Source organism: Pinus tabuliformis, chromosome 8 (genome assembly GCF_031772625.1).
Source record: "Pinus tabuliformis cultivar Carrire ecotype Pingquan chromosome 8, CPIR1, whole genome shotgun sequence".
In the NCBI taxonomy this organism is placed as follows: Eukaryota; Viridiplantae; Streptophyta; class Pinopsida; order Pinales; family Pinaceae; genus Pinus; species Pinus tabuliformis.
The window spans coordinates 1,989,013,315-1,989,036,643 of NC_142294.1; positions in this window are offsets into that span (position 1 = coordinate 1,989,013,315).

A 23,329-nucleotide genomic window follows, 5' to 3' on the forward strand; every position below is an offset into this window, starting at 1 on the left:
AGTCCTTTGTATCAAGATTGAGGAAGGTGTCGAGCCATCCCATGACTTGAGTGGACATAAAGTGGACAAGAACTCAATACTTCTGCAAAGAAGTTGGAATCAGAAAAGAGACCAACGTACTATATAACCTAGAACAAATTGGAGACTTAAGGATCTATGTTTCCCCTGTCTACTTTCATGTGCCAAAGGAAATGATTACCAAGCTGGAAGATTTAGGTAAGAAAGGTATGATTGTTGGTTATTGTGAAAATTCTAAAGCTTATAGAATATATGTACCTGGACAAAGAAATATAGATTTTAGCATAGATATAACATTTGATGAAGATGCAGCTCTTTGAAAAGCCATATATACTCCTCCTGCTAATGTTGAAAGATGAGATGATGCCTTGGATGCACAAGAAGATCCCAAGCCTAAGCTTGATCTTGTTGATGAACCCATGGATCCCATGGACTCCTTGGATCCTTCTCCATGTACTAGAAAAAGATGATTATGGTTTCGTGACACTTTAAAAGATGTTGATAGACATGTTGCTCTGAGGGGAACCTTCAGAGAAAGGAAGAAACCATGTCAATTCCAGGGATATGTTGTATCCATGAGCAACATTATTCAAGTTGAACCATGCACTTTTGAAGACATTGTGAAGACTCAAGTGTGTAAATATGCAATGGCTAAAGAATATGAGTCCATCATTCATAATGATGTCTAAGAAGTGATTCTAAGACCCCAAGGTAAATATGTTGTGTCTTCTAAATGGTTGTATAAAATTAAACATGGTGTTGATGGCAGTATTGAAAAATATAAATCTAGATTTGTGGCCAAAGGGTTCTCTCAAAAAGAGGGAATAGACTATGATGAAATATTTGCACCCGTTGTCCATTATACAATCATCTAATCTATTGTGGCTCTAGTTGCTAGCCAAGGATGGTCCCTTCACCAAATTAATAAGAAGATTGCTTTTCTGCATGGCTTCCTCAAGGAAGAAGTATTTGTGGAGAAACCACAAGGATTTATAGTACATGACCGGAAAACTCATGTGTTGAGGCTGAAGAAATCCCTCTATGGTTTGAATCAAGCTCCAAGAGCTTGGCATGCCCACATTGATAGCTTCATGATGAAGCTTGGTCTTATTAGAAACAATGTTGATCCAAATATTTACTTCAAGACAGTCTAAGGTATGCCTTTTGATTTTGGTATTGTATGTTATGATTTATTTCTGACTAGTGGTGAACCACTTATCCTCCAGTGTAAGAGGGAGTTAGCTTTTGAATTTGAAATGAAATATATCCATTTGATGCACTACTTTTTGGGTCTTGAAGTATGGCAGAGACCTGGTGAGATTTTCCTTTCTCAAGGAAAACATGTTGTCAAGCTACTGGAATGATTTGGTATGACATAATGCAAGTCCATGAATTCTCCAATGGAAATGAATTTCAAGAAGCTATGTGGTGAAGTTGTAGGTCTTGATTTGGAAAATCCTTCTAAGTATCGTCAACTGATTGGGGCACTGATGTTCTTAGTGAACACTAACTGGACATATGTTTTGTGGTCAATACTCTGAGTCAATATATGATTAAGTGATCACATTCACATTGGATTGTTGCAAATCATGTGTTGATATACCTACATGGGATCATCAACCTTCGATTGAGATATATTGCTAAAAATGTAAGACTTCAAGGATATATTGATGTTGATTGGGTTGGTAACTCTAATGATAGAAAGAGAACCTATAAGTTTCTTTAGCTTGGGATCTACCAAGATCTCTTGGATAAGCAGAAAGCAGAAGTTTTTTGCACTGAGTATAGTTGAAGCTAAGTACATTGTTGCTAGCATGGCTAGCTGTGAGGCAGTATGGATAAGGAAGCTCTTTGGAGAGATATTTGAGCAAGTTCCAGACACAACAGTTATATATTGTGATAATAAGAGTGGGATTCTTCTTATGTTTTATCACAAGTCCAAGCACATTGAGATCAAACATCACTATATATGGGGTATGGTGCAGAGAGGAGTAGTGAGGCTCCATCATATTGTGATTGATGATCATAAAGCTGTCATTCTTACCAAGACTTTACCGAAATTAAAGTTCTTGGTTTTTATAGAGCGTCTTGGACTTATGGATGTGACCCTTCTGGGAAGCAATCACAGCTGATCAAGAACATTGAGTTGCATTTCCCCCTATCAGAGCTCACGGGATTATGGAATGATGCGAAAAATCTCCTAAGGATGAGGGACCTCTTGTGTAATTTGTGGCACAAGAGTAGGTCTCAATATGCATCCGACCCCTGGGATGTGGGAAGAGCCATCTATCTGGCCAATAGGTGTAGTGAGACTTGTATATGTGACTTGTCTAGGATTGATCCAAATGGGATCCTAGAACACTCTCTAAGTTTTCATGAACTCTTTAAAAATCATGCCAAAGATTAAAAGTCTTATAAAGATCAAGCTATCGGAAGGAATCCTCATACAGTTGCAATGGCGATCAGTGCGGATCAACGAGGGTCGTCGATCTAGTGCGCAGAGCAGCAGTCTAGTGCGCAGAGCAGCAACCCGACACCAGTATGAAAATGTAGAAACATAATTCATACACACCAAAAACCACACCACGCTGAGAAGCCACACTTTAACACCACGCTGAGCAGCCACGCCTTAACATCACGCTGAGAAGCCACACCACGCTTATGCAATAGAGTCAGTCCTTCTCTTGGCATCGTTCAATCCAACGTTCATGTCACTGTATTGGGTTCACTGCAAATGTAACCCAATGTACAGAGCATGCAATCTCATTGAGTTTATCAAGGGTCGAAACAGGCTTCACTTCCTCTTTTAGCCACACAAAAAAAAATCTGCTAAACATCATGGGAATTTCTTATGCGCCCTTTGATCTAATTAACCCTCTCGAATCAAACACAATATTGTTGGACTAGCATTGAACCCAAGCAAAAGAAAAGGGAGAGCGAGAAAGGAGGACCTGAGGAAATTGATTGTGAAGTGATGAGCCAACGATGGTTATAGATAGAGAATCGATGCAATATTCAATGCATACAAAAGACAATGAACAATAGCAGACCACCAATGGCGTTCGAACGCAAGTTTCCACAAACGCCGAATGTTGTGCGCTGCAACGAACTTTGAGTTTGCGAAATCATCGGTTCGAAGAACACAAGGAGTGCTTGTTTCGGTGTACGCTGACTATGTGAAAACCGTAGCGAGAATAACCGTGGAGAGGACGCTTTCTGAGCAAAAAACTGTGGATCGACAGCGCTAAAATTACCATGTCAAGACAGCGCTTCTTTTATGAAACGTTTATGGACAGTCAGGACAGCATGGACAGCGTTGGACAGTGTGGACAGTATGGAGGGGGTAGCTACCATGTCAGGAGCAACTAATTATATGGAGGAGCAACTCAGCTATATGGAGAGCAGACTAGGGAGTTACAAGGGACATAAGAGCTAAAAAAGGAGTTGGCTCTAATACCATGTTAGGCTAGGCAGTAACTCCATAAAGCAAAAATGATTCGACTGTATTATTCCATCAGGTAGGTCTTCATTATATACATGAGGGAGAGACTGTTCAATTCATCTCCCGATGACTGTTCATATTTCCTATTTATCTATTTACATAAATTCACCCAATCACAAGGATTAGGTGTCAACAATATATATATATATATATATATATATATATATATATATATATATATATATATATATATATATATATATATATATATATATATATATATATATATATATATATATATATATATATATATATATATATATATATATATTGAAATTTTATTATTAATTGGGGTTGTGATTGTGCAAGATCTCTCCATAAGAAGGTTGAACATTTTGAAGCATGCTTGGATTGGTGGATATATATGATTTAGTTGATAGGAGAAATGAAGCATCTTGGGGCAAAAATATGCTTGGAAGGACATCTGGCCAGCCTATGATGATGTCTCGATTTCGAAGTAGGGAGGGTGGCGGTTGTCTTGGAGCTCTGGCCTTGGACATGCACCTAGATCCCTAGGTTGGTGTTAGAGCTAAAGCCTAATGCTGCCTATAGAGGCTAAAGCTTGGAGCACACCTTAATCCCACCTGATTATATACCCTGGTCAAGTATCTAATTTGTAGCACTGCATGTTTTGTGACTCTTCGTAGAACATATCATTTTGAGATCATCCTTGTACCTATGTATATATGTGATTATGAATACCTCCCTAGTTAAGAGGGAGTGTTGAAGAATGTAACTAGTGTCAGTCTTCATAATTGTATTTGTCAAAAGAAAGAAAAAGGAATTTTTATTGTAAAAGAAATTGACTTATTAAAGCATGGGTTTCATGCTTGGGTCATTAGTCAATAGGTCAAAGCCTCCATTGAAGGCTTCTAGGCTTGTATCTTGAGTCAAAGTCAAAATATATTAGACCCTTCTTGGGAAGAGAAAATTATTTTTATGTGTCTTTTACTCCTCCATCAAGTCGGCCTCCACACCCTTCAAGTCAGCCTCCAACAGCTGTCAAGTCGGCCTCTTTGAAGGGTCACGTCCTCTCACAAGAAGAGTATATATATACCTGTGCTATTCGACCTATTGAGGAAGCTATCATCGATTTGCAATTTGAATCAAGAAGGAAGTGTGAAGGTATCCAAATAGAAGTCTTTTTGTCATCACTATGAAGGAATTATCTTAGCAAAGGAAGGAGAGATTCTTGGAGTCAGAATTCTGTTTCAAATACAAAAGAAATAATCAAACTGCAGGACCAAAGCTTCAGAAGTATGGATCAGACCAGCACTCTTGTTGACTCATTTTGGAGAAACAAACCTTTGTTGACTTGTGAAAAAAAGGAAGGAGAGATGCTTGACTAGGTTACATGGAGGCTGACTTGGTGGATGGAGAATGTCTATGGTCCTGGTTGTCTCAATCTGATTTGAATCTACTAGTGGAAGAGTTTGACTAGGTTTTCCTTTACATAGGGGTTTGCTCTGGCTGAGTGCCTACATCTCGTGTTCATTGTGTATAATATTCATGTTTTTTACATTTGTTTGATGATGAGAACACTAATATGATCATAAGACAAATATAATATCACATGTAAATGTCAATAGAAATCAAGTATAAATGTTACCCTCATGGATTTCTTAACACAGGTCAGGGTTTGAAAATCTTGAACATATTCATCTAAAGAAGCCCTCTTCCAGCTCACAAATGTGACATATTCTTATGGAAGCAGAAAGTCATGTTAAGGAAAATATCCTTTGAGTAATCAAAGTAATTTATCTCTACATCAGCTATATTTGTGGAGAAACACTTAATATTTAAAAGGTCGAAGGTCTGGATGACTCTTGGTTTATGGCATATATCTTTTAGATTGGGATTTGTTGAGGTTTGAATTTGTTTTCCAGAAGAATCACATTATCTAGGTTGAAGTTTTGAATTCCTTGGTGATGGTTTATGGCTGGCCCTCGAAGGAATTTTGTGGGAGAATTGTATATCCTTGATCTAAAGCAATGAGAAAAATTTAAAAGTTTCGAATGAGCCCTATCCTTTTGCAGCAAACCAAACTCGTCATTCATATCAAGTACTTGGGGAACTGGCACAAGGGATTTTGGTACCAACGCTTGACTACTATTCAATGAATTTTTTTGGGTACATGAATCATTTTACAATGGAAAATTGCATTTTACTAGAACTTGTTGTGAAGCAATGTAGGCCTATATCCGTCCATAGACTTGTAGCCTTCCACAAGTTCTGAAATTTGCATAGTAGATCGATAATCCCTTGACATATGAATTGTTCTGGAAGTTAACACCATTCTACTCTAAGACCAGTAATCAATGTGAGTAGTCTCCTCAGATCATTATGTGGAGCAAGCATCAAAATCCTGAGCTATTGGGATAGCATTGTATTTGTTTTGTAATTATGATTTGAAGGTTGGTTCAAAATTATCTGAGGGTTATATGAAGCTTACATGATTTGAATCTGAAATAGCTGCTCCAAAAAACAAATTTTATATACCCTTTTTCCATATTAACTTGGTATAAATCAATCTTAGTACAAATCCATGAAGGTTGATCAGAGGTGAAAATCATTGGCATATTTGTCTTGCATCAACAATATTTCCAAAACAAACTTGTGCCTAAATCAACTAAATATATATATATATATATATATATATATATATATTATGAAAATAAAATAAAATAAATCCACTTGTAAAATATGTTCTCAAGGACTATCTAGAGTTTTCATATGATAAAGATAAGAAGCAGCATTAACCAAGCCTAGAGTAGCAAACATGTAGTAGACCTACATTACTGATTAGTTCCAAAACAAGGATGCTTGTGGTAATGTAAATTTGGTGCCTTGCCATAATCAAATTTGAATCTTTTGCACTGTTGGAAGGTTGTTAGAAAAAGTTTTGTAGCCTTTCTTTCAGTTCTTATAAAGCATGAAAATATGACTAAGACAATGAAGCTATTGTTGACTGTGGCTTATGATTTGACTCCATTTGCATTGGAATCATAGTTTTCAGTGTGAATCTTAAAGGCTTGACTGTTAGTCCCACTGTGGCAGCCATACAGTTGCATGTTGACAAAAGGAATGTTTTATTGAGATATCTAGGGTAGCATGACTAGGTGATTTCTCTTACTCTAATAATTGCTTGTGATGTATTTTTACTTTACTTGATTAACTTCTTCTTTCAAGTTATTATTATTAGTGTTCCCCATCATCAAACAGCTACCAAATAATAAATAATAGTGAGACAATGGGACACAAGATGTAGGGGATCATCCAGGGCCAAAGCCTTTCCAACTGAGAGGAAAACCATGATAATTTTTCTCTTCTTTTAGAACTTTCATTAGGGGATTTTTGAGGTCTAAAATGGGCCTCCTAAGAAAATTATAAAACAATAGTGGAAATAATAAAATAATATTAGATTACATAATCAACTTTTAGAGGGAAAAAAGAAAGAACTATTTTTTCAACTCGAATTTTCAACTTATCTCTCTATGGGTTTACTCAAATTTTGAGAAGAAACACTCGATGGATGCAAAATTTGATTCCTCATCGAAGGAGTACACATGTTACATACTATCGATGGACCCTACTACATGAAAATTGAGAAATACATTAAAAACGTGATTGCAATCATGTGTTTTCATGTATTTCTCATTTTTCATATAGCAGGGTCCATCGAAAGTATGTAACATGGGTACTCCTTGGACGAGGAACTAAATTTTGCATCCAACGAGTACTCCAGCTCGAAATTTGAGTAAAACCTTAGGGAGATAAGTTGAAAATACGAGTTGAAAAAGTAGTTTTATTATTTTATTATTTTTTAATATTTTTACCTTTTTACTCCAAAAATGGTGAATCGTCCCCCATGGTTGACATCATCATCTTGAATCTTATTGGTTCTCATAAAGTTTATTTTGGTTTTACATTTCTTAGGAGACCCATTTTAGACCTCAAAACTCCCCTAATGAATTGACAAATTCCAATACCTATGAGCCTTGACGAAGACCCTCCATGACCAAGTCAACTTTTTCCTTCTTGAACGGCTTCTAGCAACAAACTTCGAGCTTCCAACAACTTTGATCCCAACAACAATTTCTACAACTTCGACCTTGATGCAACTTCAGCAACTTCGACTTAGCAGCTTCACAGTTTCAACCTAGAAGCAGCTTCACAACTTTGATGCAGCTTCTTAATTTTGTCTTGCCTAGTAACTGTAGAAACCCTAACAAAAGAGAGAGAGAGAGAGGCCCAATACTTCAAAATTGTTCTTCCTCTCCTTCTTTTTCCTTTGTCAGTTTCTATCTTGAGGAGATCGAACTTGCTTGAGTGAGTGTCCAAATGAGGTTGAGTTCCTTCTTATTTATAGGCTTGGGAGGGGTACGAATTGCTCTCTTTATGTCAACTTGTCCCTTCATGTAGGCCGACTTGATCTTTGTGCCATGACGAGGTCTTGGAAGGTTTTTTTTACTCTATTTTGACTCAAATAAATTTTCTTTAAAATATGTAACATTCCCAAATGGATCTTCAATACATGAAAATGACTCAATTGACTTTATGACAAACCTAGAAGCACTCAATGGATGTTTGACCTAAAAAAAATTCCCTTGAGCATGAAACCTGTGCCTCAAGAATAACAATAATAAATTTGTTTTTCTCTTTTCATTAAATACATAAAATCATGATTACATATGTTATTATGAAGACCAAACCTATTTATATATTTCAACACTCCCTGTTAACTAGGGACGTATTCATAATCCATACAAGATACTTGGATTCTCAATCTGAAGAATTATCATAAGAAGAGTCAGATTGGTAACCCATATGTTTAGCATCATATCATCTAACATTGTCACATAGCAAGGCCTTGACTAACAACTCTATCTCTCCACAAGATCATAGCACAATGTTGGTGAGACCAATGATTTATAGACACCTTCATCATTGTCTCTCCAAGAGCATACCCCACCCAGGGGTTCACGCGATATGTCCTTCCAGAACTATCCTTATCTTGGATTCCCAATCCTCAAAGAATATTGGTCCTTCACGACTTATCTTATCTTGGATACCTTACCACATCCTCAAAGAGTATCGAATGCTAGATGCTTACCCAATCCTCCATTCTTTCTTCCCAAGTGAAGACAAGAATGATGTGTCTATCTCTTCCTCTCAACTAGAGACGATATACCCATTCTTGTAAAGAAATTTTCTCAAGCTCCCTCTTATCCAAGGACTTATCCAAGCTTCCAATGACACACTTTCAAGCTCCCTCTTAGCTAAGGAATTGTCCAGGCTCCCAGGGACTTGCTTCCAAGTTTCTACCAAGTTAAAAACTTGTTTCAAAGCTCCTTGGACTTAACTAGGGACCTGTTTCCAGTAGCATATTTTTATTCATTGGTGGAGATCAGGGGGTTCTCCTCCATTCAATGTCATGAATTTTGTCTTTAATATTATGGAGCCTTCATATTTGTAGGGCATCGTCCATCCATCACTTTCCTCAAGTAAGACATGTCATCGTTTTCTTTATCTGAAAGTGATTTTATAGTCCACATCTTGATTTCCTTCATATAGCTACCTCTTCTACATTATGTTCCCTTTAGGATCTTCCATCCCACCATGTAAATTCTAGTTGTAGACGACATCCTTAACTCTTTTCGGTAGCCCTGCATTAACCCATCCAAATGTTATTCAAAAACCAAAAATGAATATCAAATCAAAATTACCTTTTTTGATGGCCCTTCATCATGACATTTGTTTGCAATATTAACATCTCGCACATATATTTGACACATATATAAGATAAACAATGTCAAGGGTCTCCTTATTTTCTAGAATTCATTAGGGTCTTCATATCTTTCCCACAAACATATCATACTCAAATATTTTAGTCATTGGATGTTGATTTCCTTCTCCATAGTTGCATCTTTCATGATTTCTTCCTTTCTTTATTTATACCTTACTTCCCCAGAAACTTCCACTCATAGTTCCTTCATCTTTGTCAACCACCTCATATTCCATATGAGGACATATTATGTTGATCTCATCTAGTAAATATGTGAACCATGCCTTTATGCATCCTTTTAACGAGAGAGATCCCTTTCCTTTGATCATACTCATGAAGTAGAGCATGCATCCTTACTATCTGCAACTATATAATGACATGACTTGACTCATTGAACATATGCATACATACCTCTTTTCTTCTTTGGTCATCTAGACTTTCTTCAGCAACTTCTTGTCCTTGATTGAGAGTGCTTCAATTAGCTTTGATGCGCTACATTCTTGTGTCATCACACCATCATTCTTCTAAACAATGAATCCCACCCAAGTGGAATTCTTAGCGAGACATCTTTCAAGATATGAACATTCTAATGAAAATTCTGGTAGAGGATCATGATTATCCTCATCATGCAGATGCTCCTTCCCAATGTTTTATGTTGATTTATATACTAGATGACTTACTTCTATCCATAAGTATTACTTATGCTTCTAATGAGGCTACCAAGAGCTACTTCCTTCTAATGATGATTATCATAGAATCCTACTCCAACTATCTTTCAAGCTTATTATGATGATGTATTGAGCTCTTGCTTCAATCGAATGCTCTTATGGTGTCATATCCTAAACTGATTCATCCTATCATGCTTCTAATAATTCAAACCATAATATCAATATTTTACAAGAACTAAAAAGAACTAGGTGGAGAAGACTTATCTCAATCATAGTAGAGATCTTTTACTTCTTCCTTCTTGGATTTATTCTTTTCAACTTCTTCCACTTCTTCAGTGATATGGCCTTCTTCCCTTCCTCTTTTGTTGTTTTCCTTCTTGATCTTAGGAAAACCTCTCTTGAAGTGCCCATATTCTTGACATCCATAGCATTGAACTTTCGCCATATTTTGCTTCCTTTTCTGAGAACCAAATTTTCCAAACTTCCCTTTCCTCATTGCCATGGAAACATATGCTTGAGTTTTCTCATTTGATCCTACATCATTCTTTGCCTTCAATTTGGTTCCTTCTATCTTGCATAGTGACCGTAGTTCACTGAATGGAGTAGTTTTCTTCTTCCCATAGATGCATGATGTGAAGTTTCCCCATTCCGCTGGTAGTACTATGGTAGTCATTTCCTTGTCAGGAATTATTTCTCCCAACTCTTGTAGTTGATCCCTTGTTTCAGACACCCTCATAAAGAATGAGGTTATTCCTTCTTCTCTAATATCTTCATATTGTTCGTATATTTTCCCTTTCATGTGTTTTTCTAGAGCTTGAGCTTCTTATTTTGGTGGTTAGACAATTAAACCCTTAACATGATCAACGACTTCATTTTCTATGAGGATCATATCTATCATCTTCTTCCACGCAAGAAATTTTTGACGACCCAACCAAATTTTTGCTTTCCTTGAAAAATGAAGTCATGTTGATAGATAAATATAGATATAAATATACTTACTTGTCAAGTGGAGATACTCCTAGATGATGAAATCTTTAGCTTGATTCCTTTTTGATTTTGATGATGATGTAGATAATAAAAGATGTTTTCTTGGTGAATATGTCTTCCTTCAAAAGTGATCATTGGCTCACAGGGAGATCACATTGATTCCTTGATGATGACAATAATTTTTCCTGCTTTTCTTCCTTCAAGTCAACGCTAGTCAAACTTGTGTCACAACCTTAAATTTTTTTCACTTCTTCATAATTTCATCTTGTTGTAGCAGGTCTGCAATTTCAACTTTTTTCTGCAGAAACCCTAGATCACACGTGTCGTTGGAATATGGATAGATTTGCCTCCTTTTGAATTCACTTGACCTTGTTTCCTCCTCTTGACAATTAGGCTTGCTAAATATTCCTTCTTTGGCCCAAAATTTGGCTCCTTTGAGTGACTGCAATTTTCAGTTTTCACTACCGCAAATGATGCCCTAACCTCCACACATGTGGAGGAGAATAGATCAAAAAACGCTTCGTTCTTCTTTATTCTTCCTTTGTTGGGTATTAGGTTCCTTTCTCTTCCTTGATTGAACTCTTCTTGATGAATGATACTCTTGATGTTTCCAAGATGATTTCTTCATACTTCGGCCCTTGTGTATCCTTCCGTGTGCTGCCCTTCCTTGATGTAGTCACCTTAGCTTGGATTCCATGTTGATAAATATCGAGTAGCAAGATTAGATGATTTTTCTTACTTTGATAATTGTTTGTGATGTATTTTTACTTTACTTGATTAACTTCTTCTTTCCTTTATTATTATTAGTATTCTCTATCATCAAACAGCTACCAAATCATAAAGAATAGTGAGACAACATGACACAAGATGTAGGTGATCAGCCAGGGTCAAAACCTCTCCAACTGAGAGGAAAACCCATCATAATGTTTCTCTTCTTATAGAACTTCAATTGATGAATTCCAAGACCTATGACCCTTGACCAAGGCCCTCTAAGACCAAGTCAATTCTTTCCTTCTTGAACGGCTTCTAGCAACAAACTTAAACCTTTCAACAACTTCTCCAACAACTTCAACCTTGATGCAGCTTCAACAACTTCGACCTAGCAGCTTCACAATTTCAACCTAGAAGCAGCTTCACAACTTCGACCTTGTAGCTTCACAACTTCGATGCAGCTTCATAATTTCGTCTTGCTCAGTAACTATAGAAACCCTAACAAAAGAGAGAGAAAGAGAGAGGCCCAAAACTTTGAACTTGTTATTCTTCTCCTTCTTCGGCCTTTTCCAGCTTCTATTTGAAGGAGATTGAACTTCCTTGAGTGAGTTTCCAAATGAGGTCGAGTTCCTTCTTATTTATAGGCTTGGGAGGGGTATGAATTGCTCTCCTTAGGTCAACTTGTCCCTTCATGTAGGGCGACTTGGTTTTTGTGCCATGACGAGGTCTTGGAGAGTCTTTTGACTCTATTTTGACTCAAATAAATTTTCTTTACAATATGTAACATGCCCAAATGGGTCTTCAATATATGACAATGACTCAATTGACTTTATGACAAACCTAGCAGCACTCAACAGGTGCTTGACCAAAGAATAAATTTCCTTGAGCATTAAGCTCATGCCTCAAGAATAGAAATAATAAATTTATTTTTCTTTTTCATTAAATACATAAAATCATGATTACATATGTCATTACGAAGAGAGAACCTAGTTACATATTTCAACATGTTATAACTATGATACTATAATCATGATAGAAGACAGTGGCTAGAGTTAAGGAAGTTTTCTCTAGCACATCATCAATTGAAGACAATAGCAGACAAAACATAGTGTCACATCTTCTAAGGAGATTCAGTTGCCAAACAAGTTGAGGTATGTGTACAACAATTTGATTAACCAAAGGGTATTTTGAGTTTGGGCATCACTATGTATTGATCAACAATCTTGAAGAATTTTTGGTTAGGATGAAAAATTAGCCTATATTATGCTTTATTTATCTGTAGTAGAAAATCTTGAATTAAGCATATCATTGTGGCAATTAAGTTTGGTAAGGGTTTTAGAGAAGTCTCAGTGTAAGATAGAGGGCAGTTTGTTGGCACTTTCAACTTCATTTTACAACACTTGGAAAGGGTTTCACTATCATATCATTTGCAAAACTCTGAAAAGGATTCATGGTCATATCCTTTGTGGAAACATTTAATCCTTGAAGTAATCTAGCATATTGTCTCTCTTTGTATACCTAAAGATTACAATCCACATCGTGCCTAGAAAAATTAAGATGACAAAGTTTTGAGGAGATGAATTTGTTGCTAAGTGGTAGCAGTGAAGTGTAGCAGCAGTGGCGGTGGACAAAGGTAGCAATGAAGTGTCGCAGAAGTGGAAAAAGGTGTGGCAATGGAAAAAGGTAGCAATAAAGTGCAACAAAAGTGGCAACAGGCATTGCAGTGGACAGAAGTAGAAGTGAAGTGTAGTAGCAATGGCAGTAGCAACAAGAGTGGCAGTGGACAGAGGTCGCAGAAGTTCAAGTGTGGAGTAGGGAAGTTAAATTGTACAAGAGGACCGAAGGCCCCTTCAAATTGGATTTGTGAAACTCTCTATGCCTTAGGGAGTGTTACACAGTAATTTGTCACTGTCTCCCTGTCAGTCACCCTACTGTGTCAGGAGTTCACAATATTCAAGTTCATGCCCTTTGAACTAGCCAAAAACCCACTTTTCCAAAGTTTTCATCATCAGCGCGACTATTTTTAAAATAACCGCGCTGACTGGCGCCTCATAACAGACCGCATGCGCTGCCAGCGCGGAAGCACACGACTTTTCCGCGCTGGTCGAATTTCACGCCCAGCGCAGCCTCTGTTTGTATTTAGTCGCGCTGACTTGGCCCTATCTATTATTGCGTTGTGATGTCAGCGCGCCAGACCAGTTTTGCACCCGCGCTAATCCAGTTTGGGCAAATTTGTTCCAATAGCCAGCCTTCCAGATAACTACAGGCTTGGTTGTTGGCCTTGTGAGTATCGCCTCCCTTCTTTGGCATGTCTATTCGACCCTTTGAAACCACTTCCCTTGAAGATAAGCTCATCCTTCCACCATTCAAGGAGGCTCCCTCTCCTATTTAAACCTCTACCATTGCCATGAGCAACTAGTGGGAGTTTTTTGGAGTTTGGATTGTGTGGAGTTTATAGTGCTCAGATTGCTGCTACTATAGGTAGTTGGTGTGATAAGTGTGGAAGTGCTAGATAGCTTAGGGAAGGTTGTGTTGTGTTCCTTGTGTGAGAGAGAGTTTCTTGTCTTGGGAGATTCATTTCCAAAGGTGAATGCTTAAGAGACTTGCTGACTGGACCCTCTTGAAAAGGATATCGACGTCAGAACATTTGGTTGTACTCTTCTCTGTTATTGATTAATAATATATGACTACTATTATGGTTCCATTCTCATTTGTTTCTGCAATGGTTAATGTGAATTACATCCTTTCTGACTGATGTATGGTTTCTTTTATTAGATTTCACGCTTGTGTTTGTCTTTCTCTTCGTGTGTGCAGGTATCTGTTCGCGGAGATCGCGGAGGATCGTGACCGGCCAGAGCGAAGGAGCGAGAGCGGCATCTCTTCATCAAACAATAGCGTTGGAATCCAAGTAGGTGTTCTTTGCCTACCTTTTAATTGCAATTAGGAACTTGCATAGTAGCATTGACTGATTGTTGCTAGACCCATTCTGGGCTAGTAGGGATCGCCTCTATCCGTAGAGGGGATTTACCTCTCCAACAATTTGGCGACTCCGCTGGGGAGCTGGCCTTTTGTCTCTTGTGTCCATTTTTGTGTTTGAGTTTGATTGTTCTCTCTTTTCAAAATTGGAGATTGGTTCTCTGCTTTTAGACTTCCTGGTTCAGTCTGGGAGGTGTATAAATTGTTTAAAGAGTTCTGGCCTTGGTTTGGGAGTTTTTGGCTTGATTTTGCCTCTTTTTTAGCCTCAGCGCGGTTTATATCAAAACAGTTGCGCTGACAGCGCATAGCTGTTTCTTTAAACCTGTTTTCATCGCGTTTGTACGTAAAACAGTCGTGACGGTTCTGAAATCGAACCAGCGCGCTTAAGTCGTGTCCTTCCGCGCTGACAGCGCCAAATTGCTACGCGTGACCTCTTGTCAGCGCACAGTTGCTAAGCGCCACCCGCATTGATCCTGTAAAATTGAATTTGTTTCAATTTTGCCTCCTGAGCCTGTTGGTTTGACTATCTCCAGCTTTTTCTACTTGGTTTATGACTTAATATTTATTGTTTGAACTGTTACACACTTGCTTGCAAAGTCTTGTCGAACAATTTCGTTTTTGTGTCTCATGACCTAGTGCCATCATCCAGTTTCCACTGGACTGACCTTGTTTTATTCGCTTTATCACTCGTTCACAAAGATTTGTTGCTACTTGCCTTTTCTTTTGCGAAAACCTTCCTTGTTTGCTTTCTTCGCTTGGTTGTTTAGGTGATTGTCCTCGAACCAGTCCTTCGGTTGTTTAGAATACTTCTCGCCGCCCAGACATAGATCACAATTGCTTGGGTTCAACCAGCTCTTTTCACGCTTGTTGTGTTTTCATTGAGTGATTTTGTTTCCTTTACTCGGTGTTGTTGTCTCTCAAAATTCATTGTAAGTGCATTATGTCATTGGAAAAGGAAATCGAACTAATATCTTTTCCATTCAATAGTTAATCAAAGGAAGAGCATTTTGTTAATTTGTATTCTCAAAAGAAAAGTCTCATTTCTTTGTCATTAGCTGCATTAGATTGCTTGGTTGTTTGAGTTCGTTTTGTTTGATTGAAAACTCTTAACCTTCTCATAGTTAGAATTCATCGAATGAAATGGTTTTCTTTGGCATATAGCTTGCATCTAGGTAAACCGTAAAATGAACTGAATAAACCTAAAAATGCATTGGAACTTAACGCAAACATCTAGAGGTCTAGGTTAGAGACGTGTTCCGGCGTCTTTAAACATAGTCACTATTGTTTCACATTACGGTTGGGTGATTCCTCCTTCTGTGATTCGATAGTGGTCTAACACGGACTGTGCTCCCACATACCGTCGCGTATATAGGGAGACCCCACTAGGCTTTTATCCTTGATCCATAGGAAGCCGAGTCTGCCGCCTTGTGAACCGTAACGCACCGAACACAACATTCAGGAAGATTGACTGCAGTACGGAAAGTCCTTGGTTCTCATACGATTGCCAAGGTGTATAAGCAGTTTTACGGATTGCTTGGTAAACCCTTTACCTAGAGTCTCCAGAGCAGTCACTTTTGATCCTTTTCGGACTCCCTAAAAGAAAAGGTGCCTGTGAGCGTCTTGTCACTTCGTGCTCATTAAACATTCGAAGGAGACTGGAGTCATCTTTTCATCCTTTTCTCGACTCTTGAAACATGAAAAGGTCAAGTTTGGTTCCTGTGTCTTAAAAATTTATTCGGCCACGATAACATCACCTGGTTAAATCTTGTGTTAGCTTGAATAGGTTTCTTTTGCTATGGCAACTTTTCCAGGGTTCACCAACCCAAGCTCCCCTCCTGACGGGAATCTTGGTCATTTCCCTCCTCTCGGGAATGTTGGTGCTCCCTATATGGCAACGTTATCCCTTCCAGGGTTAACTGTCGGGTTGCCTGTGTGGTTGTTTTCAACCTCTCTGGTCCCTGTCGTGTCGGCTGATAGTCCATCAGTCCCTCCACCTGAACAACGTCATGTTGATCCTAAGGTGGATCTCTCCCCTTCGACGCCTTCTTCTACGTCTTCCTCTTATACTTCGCCTGGTGAAAGTCTCGATTCGCATAACCAGGTGGCTAAGAAGAAGAAGAAGAAGACCAAGAAGAAGAAGTCTCCTAAGGGAGAGCTTACACACGCCGTCCCCCCCTCAAGTCCAGCTATCCACTCCAGTACACCTGAAGTCGGGTCACCTTCTGCTCCTCCGCGGAAGGTCAAGTTTCCTTGTCGATTATGCAAGGAGGACCATCTTCTTCGCGATTGTCCTGGCATCCCCAGGATACTAGAAGTATGGTCTCATGATCCGGCCCACCCCTCATCGTCCACTGAAGCTCACGACGATGCTACCTCATCAGTCGGGAATGGTAAGGGAAAAGGGAAGGTTCGATTCCCCTGTCGACTTTGTGAAGGCAGCCATTCCCTTCACCTTTGTCCGCTCATGGATAAAGCTTCCAGTGTCTTGGAAAGTCTCTCAGCTCCCTCACCCCAACTCCCTGTTGGATATCAGCGTCTTTCTGCCACTGCTGATCATCCCCCTCCTGATAAAGAGATTGATCCACATCCTTCTCTTGTTCAGACCCCTCTTCCTAAACCTGGCTGTGCCCAGCCGGTTCTCGACCAGCCATTGGTCGGGAAGGGTGACGACTCGAGTCCGTCACCTGTCGATCATCCTGTTTCGGAAGAACATCATTCCCATGTTCTTCTCGTCTCATCCGAGTCTCCTGAGCTTGACAAGGATTTTTCCATCCCGACAGCTCCGGAGACTTCTGATCCGGTTCCTTCTGAGCTGGGGGGCAATCCTACGCTTCCCCCACCAAGTAGTTCGGTCATTTCTTTCGACTGGAGTCGTTTGACTACTCCTCCCCTTCCGTCCCATGTGCCTTTCTGGGTCACCGCCTATGCCTGCAATATGGCGCTGCCCGGCACTGTGTTGGATGAAGGAGCATCTGTTAGTCTTATGCCTGTTACTACTTGGCGAACGTTGGGTTCCCCACCACTTGTGCCTGTCGCACCGAATCTCACAGCTTTTGACGGAGGAACTAGTCAGCCATTAGGGATCCTTCCAAAGTTTCCTATTACTTTGGGAGGCAAGACTGTCTATATAGACGTCTCGGTTACCCAAGGTTCTTTAGACTTCAGTCTTCTCCTTGGTCGTGATTATGTGTATGCCATGGAAGCCCTTGTTTCTTCACTTTTCCGTGTGGTTTTCTTTCCACACGATGGAAGAATAGTGATGTTCGATCAGTTATCGTTCGTTCGTCCACAAGCTCCTCCGGCGCACTTGTCCTTCCCTCCTGGTTTTCATCCACCAGTTGCATCTGCCTCACCGCAGATCAACTATGTGGCCACCTCCCCCGTGCCCGTACCCAGTGATGACACCATCGTGTATAGTGTCCTGGGGGCATTAGGTCCTGATTTCCAAGATGTCGGCCTTCCCTCTGGAGCCGCCTTCTTGGGAACCTCCACTTCCCGTTCATTATGATGAAGTCTGGATGGAGCACAGTTCCTTGTCTTGTGTCAAGCTCGCTAAAAAATGAAACAAGGAGTTTCGAGGATAGTTTGCTAATGTGTCAACCTCGTTAAAACAATGAAACATGAGCTCGTGCAATTCGAGCGAAATTACCATTATGTCAACCTTCAACCCATTTTCAATGGCTTGAACCTCGAATTGAGACACGATGCTGGGGGACATGCCCATCTTTTACCATCAAGCATAGTTTGCATGTATATACGTGCCTTTAAGCTTGCATCAAAATAAAATCCATGTTCAAAGCATAGTTTGCATACGTGATTATCATGTGTGTTTTCAAGCTTTCATAAAAATAAAATATATGCGTGTGTGTAAATACATTCCATCATGGGTCGTTTGTTATGCAGTAGATACATCAGATCACATGTGTGTCGAACAGTCGCATAGCATATAAAACACATCATCACATGTAACAAGATCCATCAAAAATCGGTGTGTATATATATCGTGTGGCGCACTGAGGCGCTCAAAAATAAGTGTATATGTCCAAAAATAAAGTCGGTGTCCTCAGTACATCTGAGACATATGTCTCTCAAACATCAGTGGAAATAAAATCTAGGTGACTACTGCGCTGGGTTATGCTCTCTATAGCATACAGCTGCCCGTGCCACCTGCCTCAAAAGGCGGTGCATCTTGGGTTCCACCCCCACTGTGTGGATCTGATGAGCTATGGGGACCTCCTCGACCCCCTGTGTTGGCATTATGATTCAAGTGTTGTCCTTGATGGCAACTCACTCAGAGGATCGTACAGGTGCTCAGCGGTTGGTACAAGTGATGGCATCTTAATCAGAAGACAGATCTCAGTACAGCATGCCAAGGAAGCTCATACACGCCGTTTCGTTAAGCCCAAGTCGCATGTACACGCTAGTTCGATTCATAAAAAGCGCGTGTATGTGGAAAGGTTCCTTTGGTCCATGGTGGTTAGTCCTTGGAAGTTGTGCCTATGATTTCGGACCATTGTGTCTCGACGGGCGTGTCGATCCCTAGTTTTGAAGTTGATGGTATTGTGTTACTATGGTTTTGGCTCTTGGTATTGAGCTAGGCCTAAGACTATATAAGGAGAAGAAGATCATTAGGCAAAATCATCTTTCGACAAGGGCTTGAATATCTAAGATTGAAAGAGATCTGATTTGCAGGTGCTGGGTTGCTTGATCTAAGCCAAGGAGAAATCACATTGGTTGATGGAAGACTAGATCTAAGGATAGATCGGGATCTAATGGTTTGAAATGCACTATGGTTGATTATGCTTATTTCTAGATCTGCATATTGTCGCAATGCTATGTTCTGGGTCTAACTAATGTCTGGTACAGCTGCAAATTGAGAAAGTTTATTTTTAGATCTGTACGCAGGTTGGCTTCGGTAAAAGAGCGTGTATACGCGGGTTTGGCTCCTTGAAGTAGCGTATATCTTTTGAAGCTTGTTTTTTGGTTTACAGTGGGGTCTGACAGTTATTGCAGAGTTCTGTAGTCTGCTCTGTGTTCTGGTAACTGGTGATTGACAGGGTTCAGTGGTTCAGTGATTCAGAGTTTGGTTGTTTTATGCTTCAATGATCTGTTGTGGAAATTGAATGAATTGTGGTCTTCAGATTGTAATGTTGTGCTTCAGGAATATTCAAGTCTGAAAATGTATGAAAGGTGATACCTGAAGAAAAGAAGATTGTAGGTCAGCACCTACGTACTAGTATCTTGGCTAATACAAGAACAAAGGGGGTTGGAGCTCCCTTCCAAGGAAGTTTGGAGAACGAGAGAAGGTTGTAGCCTTCTGCAGGTTGTAGCCTGCGTACTGGTATAAGGCTGCACCAGTACAAAAGATTGTAAACTGAAGTTTCTTAAAGAAAGATAGAGATAACTTGCAGCAGGTGGTTTTCACCCACATTGGGTTTCCACCTTATATCTTGGTGTTCATGTGTGTGGCTTTTGATCTGTTCTGTTATACTGCATCTGCTTACTGTCAATGTGCTGAATAATGTCCTGATGAACTTAACTGAAGAATAAGCTAACTAAATTATGAGTTTTCTGCTTATACGCTGTTTTATTTAGTCACAGTAGCGTGTACACGCTGTTTTACTTAACTGAAGTAGCGTATATGTTTCTGAGCATTGAAAAGGTTTGATTGATCTGATAATACTGATTCACCCCCCCTCTCAGTATTATTTCCAACAATTGGTATCAGAGCAGGTCCTTCAGGAAGCTTGATCGCTTGAAGGTAGATCATTCATCATGAGCAACTACGAGAAAGAAGCATCAATCAGGCCACCGGTTTTTGATGGAACAAATTTCAATTATTGGAAGGTAAGAGTTACTGCATATCTTCAATCTCTTGGTACAGAAGTTTGGAACATTGTAGAAACAGGCTATGCTTTTCCTTCAGCTACTCCTACAGATCCAGCTGAGAAAAAGACATATGAAACAAATGCAAAAGCAGTCAGTACTCTATTAGGAAGTATATCCCAAACAGAATTCATGAAGGTCATGCACTTCAAATCAGCAAAAGAGATATGGGACAAAATGATCACTAGCTATGAAGGAGATGAACAGGTAAAGGAAGCTAAACTTCAAACTCTCAGGATTCAATATGAGACTCTCAAGATGTATAATGATGAAAGTGTGGCAAATTATTTTCTTCGGGTAGATGAGATTGTTAATTGTATGAAAAATTTGGGTGAAGAAATAAAAGAGACTATAGTAGTTCAAAAGATTCTAAGATCATTATCCCCCAAGTTTGAATCTAAAGTATCTGCAATAGAAGAAAAGGAAAATCTCAAAGTTCTCACTATGTCTCAGTTACATGGAATTCTAACTGCTTATGAAATGAGAAAGGGAGGTCCATCAGACAGAAGGGAAGCTGCTTTTAAGGCATCAGGAAAAGAAGATTACTATGAGCAAGCCATGTTCCAGAAGAAGAGGAAGAAGAATCAAATTTTGTCAGAAATCTTCAAAGGGGTGCTGGAAGGTTCAGAGGTAAGCTACCTTTCAAATGCTTTGCTTGTGGAAGAGTAGGTCATTATGCTGCAAAATGTCCTAATAAAGATAAAGGAAAAGAACCTGCTAGATGGAATAAGAAACAAAGTGCAAATAAGAAAAGCTACTACACCCATGAAGATAGTGATGGCTTATCAAACAGTGATGAAGATGAACAAGGTAATAAATATAAGCTATTAATGGCATTTGAAGATGATGATTATGAGGATGCTGTAGATGTGGATAATCTCTATAATGAAATTACTAGACTCAAGAGATGCATAGAAGAAAAGAGTGTGATCATTGATACTTTGCAATTTCAAATTGATGAAAAGGAAAAACATCTTGAAAAACTAGAAGGTGAAATTGTTGGTCTCAGAAAAGAAATTGAGAAAACAAAAGCTATTAATCTTAAGTTTGTCAAAGGATCTGAAACTTTGGATGAGATTATCAATGTGCAGCGGTCTCCTCTAAACAAGACAGGTTTGGGCTATAATGGAGAAACCTCTCAAGCATCCACCTCAAAAAGTTATCTTGATGCAGCAAGAAGAAATGAGCAGAAGAACAATGAAGATAATCAGGTAAAGCAGGGACGAATTACAAACAGAAACTATCAGGGACAATCCTTCTTAAGGGTGAACAAAAGCTACAACCAACCACAGGTAAAATCTTCTCAGTTTGGCACAAGAATAGATGAAAATAGAAATTACAATCAGTTGGCTGGTAGATTCAATAACCGCAGAAGCTTCTTCAATGGACAATGCTTTTCTTGCCATAACTTTGGTCACAAAGCAGCTCAATGTGTTGCATATAAAACAATCATGACTAGGGAAGCTCAAAAACAAAGAAGTATGACAGGGATTACAAAGAGGACCTATAACAACTTTTCGGTTCTTGAAAATGAAGTTGAATGTTCTATTTGCAATAATTTTGGTCATAAAGAATCTGAATGCAGGAGCAGGTTTCAGGAGAAAAAGGAACAAGCCACGAGCACCAAAAAATGGAGAATAAAAGAACCTCAGACAGAAAGATGTGGGATAGTGTTTTATGCAGAAGGACAGGAAAATCTATGGTACATTGACAGTGGATGTTCGAAACATATGACAGGTGATAAAGAAAAACTTGAATCTTATTCTACTTTAGAAAAGGGAAAGAAAGTTTCTTTTGGAAATGATACTCCTGCAACTATAAAAGGAAAAGGTATTGCTCCTTTGAAAGAAAAGGTCAAGGCTGGAAATGTTTTGTATGTTGATGGATTGAAGCATAATCTTCTAAGTGTCAGCAGATGTGTGATCAAAAAACCGAGGTTATTTTCAGATCGAATGGATGTCTTGTTCGTGATCTTGATACAGGTAAAACAGTTCTCAAAGGCAAAAGAACTCCAAATAATCTGTACATATTTGAAGAAGGACAACAACAATGCTATCTTAGCAAGGATGAAGAGCACTGGTTATGGCATCGAAGGTTGGGACATCTAAGCTTCTCACAAATAAGGAAAGCATGCAAATATCAGGCAGTTCGCGATCTTCCAGATATCAAAATTCCAGACAACACCATATGCAAATCTTGTCAGTTTGGAAAGCAAACCAGAACTAACTTTCCAGAGAAGGAAGGATCAGCTAGCTTGCCTCTTGAGCTAGTCCATACAGATGTATGTGGTCCATTTAGGAAAAGGACACCTCGAGGAGAAGAATATCTGATATTATTCATTGATGATTTCTCAAGGTTTGTTTGGTTAGGGCTTATGAAGCACAAAGATGAAGCATTCGAAAAATTCAAATCCTTCAAAGCATTGGCTGAAAATGAATCAGGACACAAAATTAAGTGCCTCAGATCTGACAGAGGTGGGGAGTTCACATCAAATGAATTTTTCGATTTCTGCGATGAACATGGGATAAGAAGAGAATTCTCTACAGCTAGAACTCCTCAGCAAAATGGGGTTGTGGAAAGAATGAACAGAACTATCCAACAAATGGCTCGTGCTATGCTCGATGAATCAGGTACTCCTGCAACCTTCTGGGGTGAAGCTGCACATGCTGCTGTTATCATTCTTAACAAAACAAATGTCCGAGTAAACAGCACTCAAACACCTCATGAGCTTTGGAGTGGTAAAACTCCTTCCGTGAAGCATTTCAAAATCTTTGGGAGCAAATGTTATATTAAGAA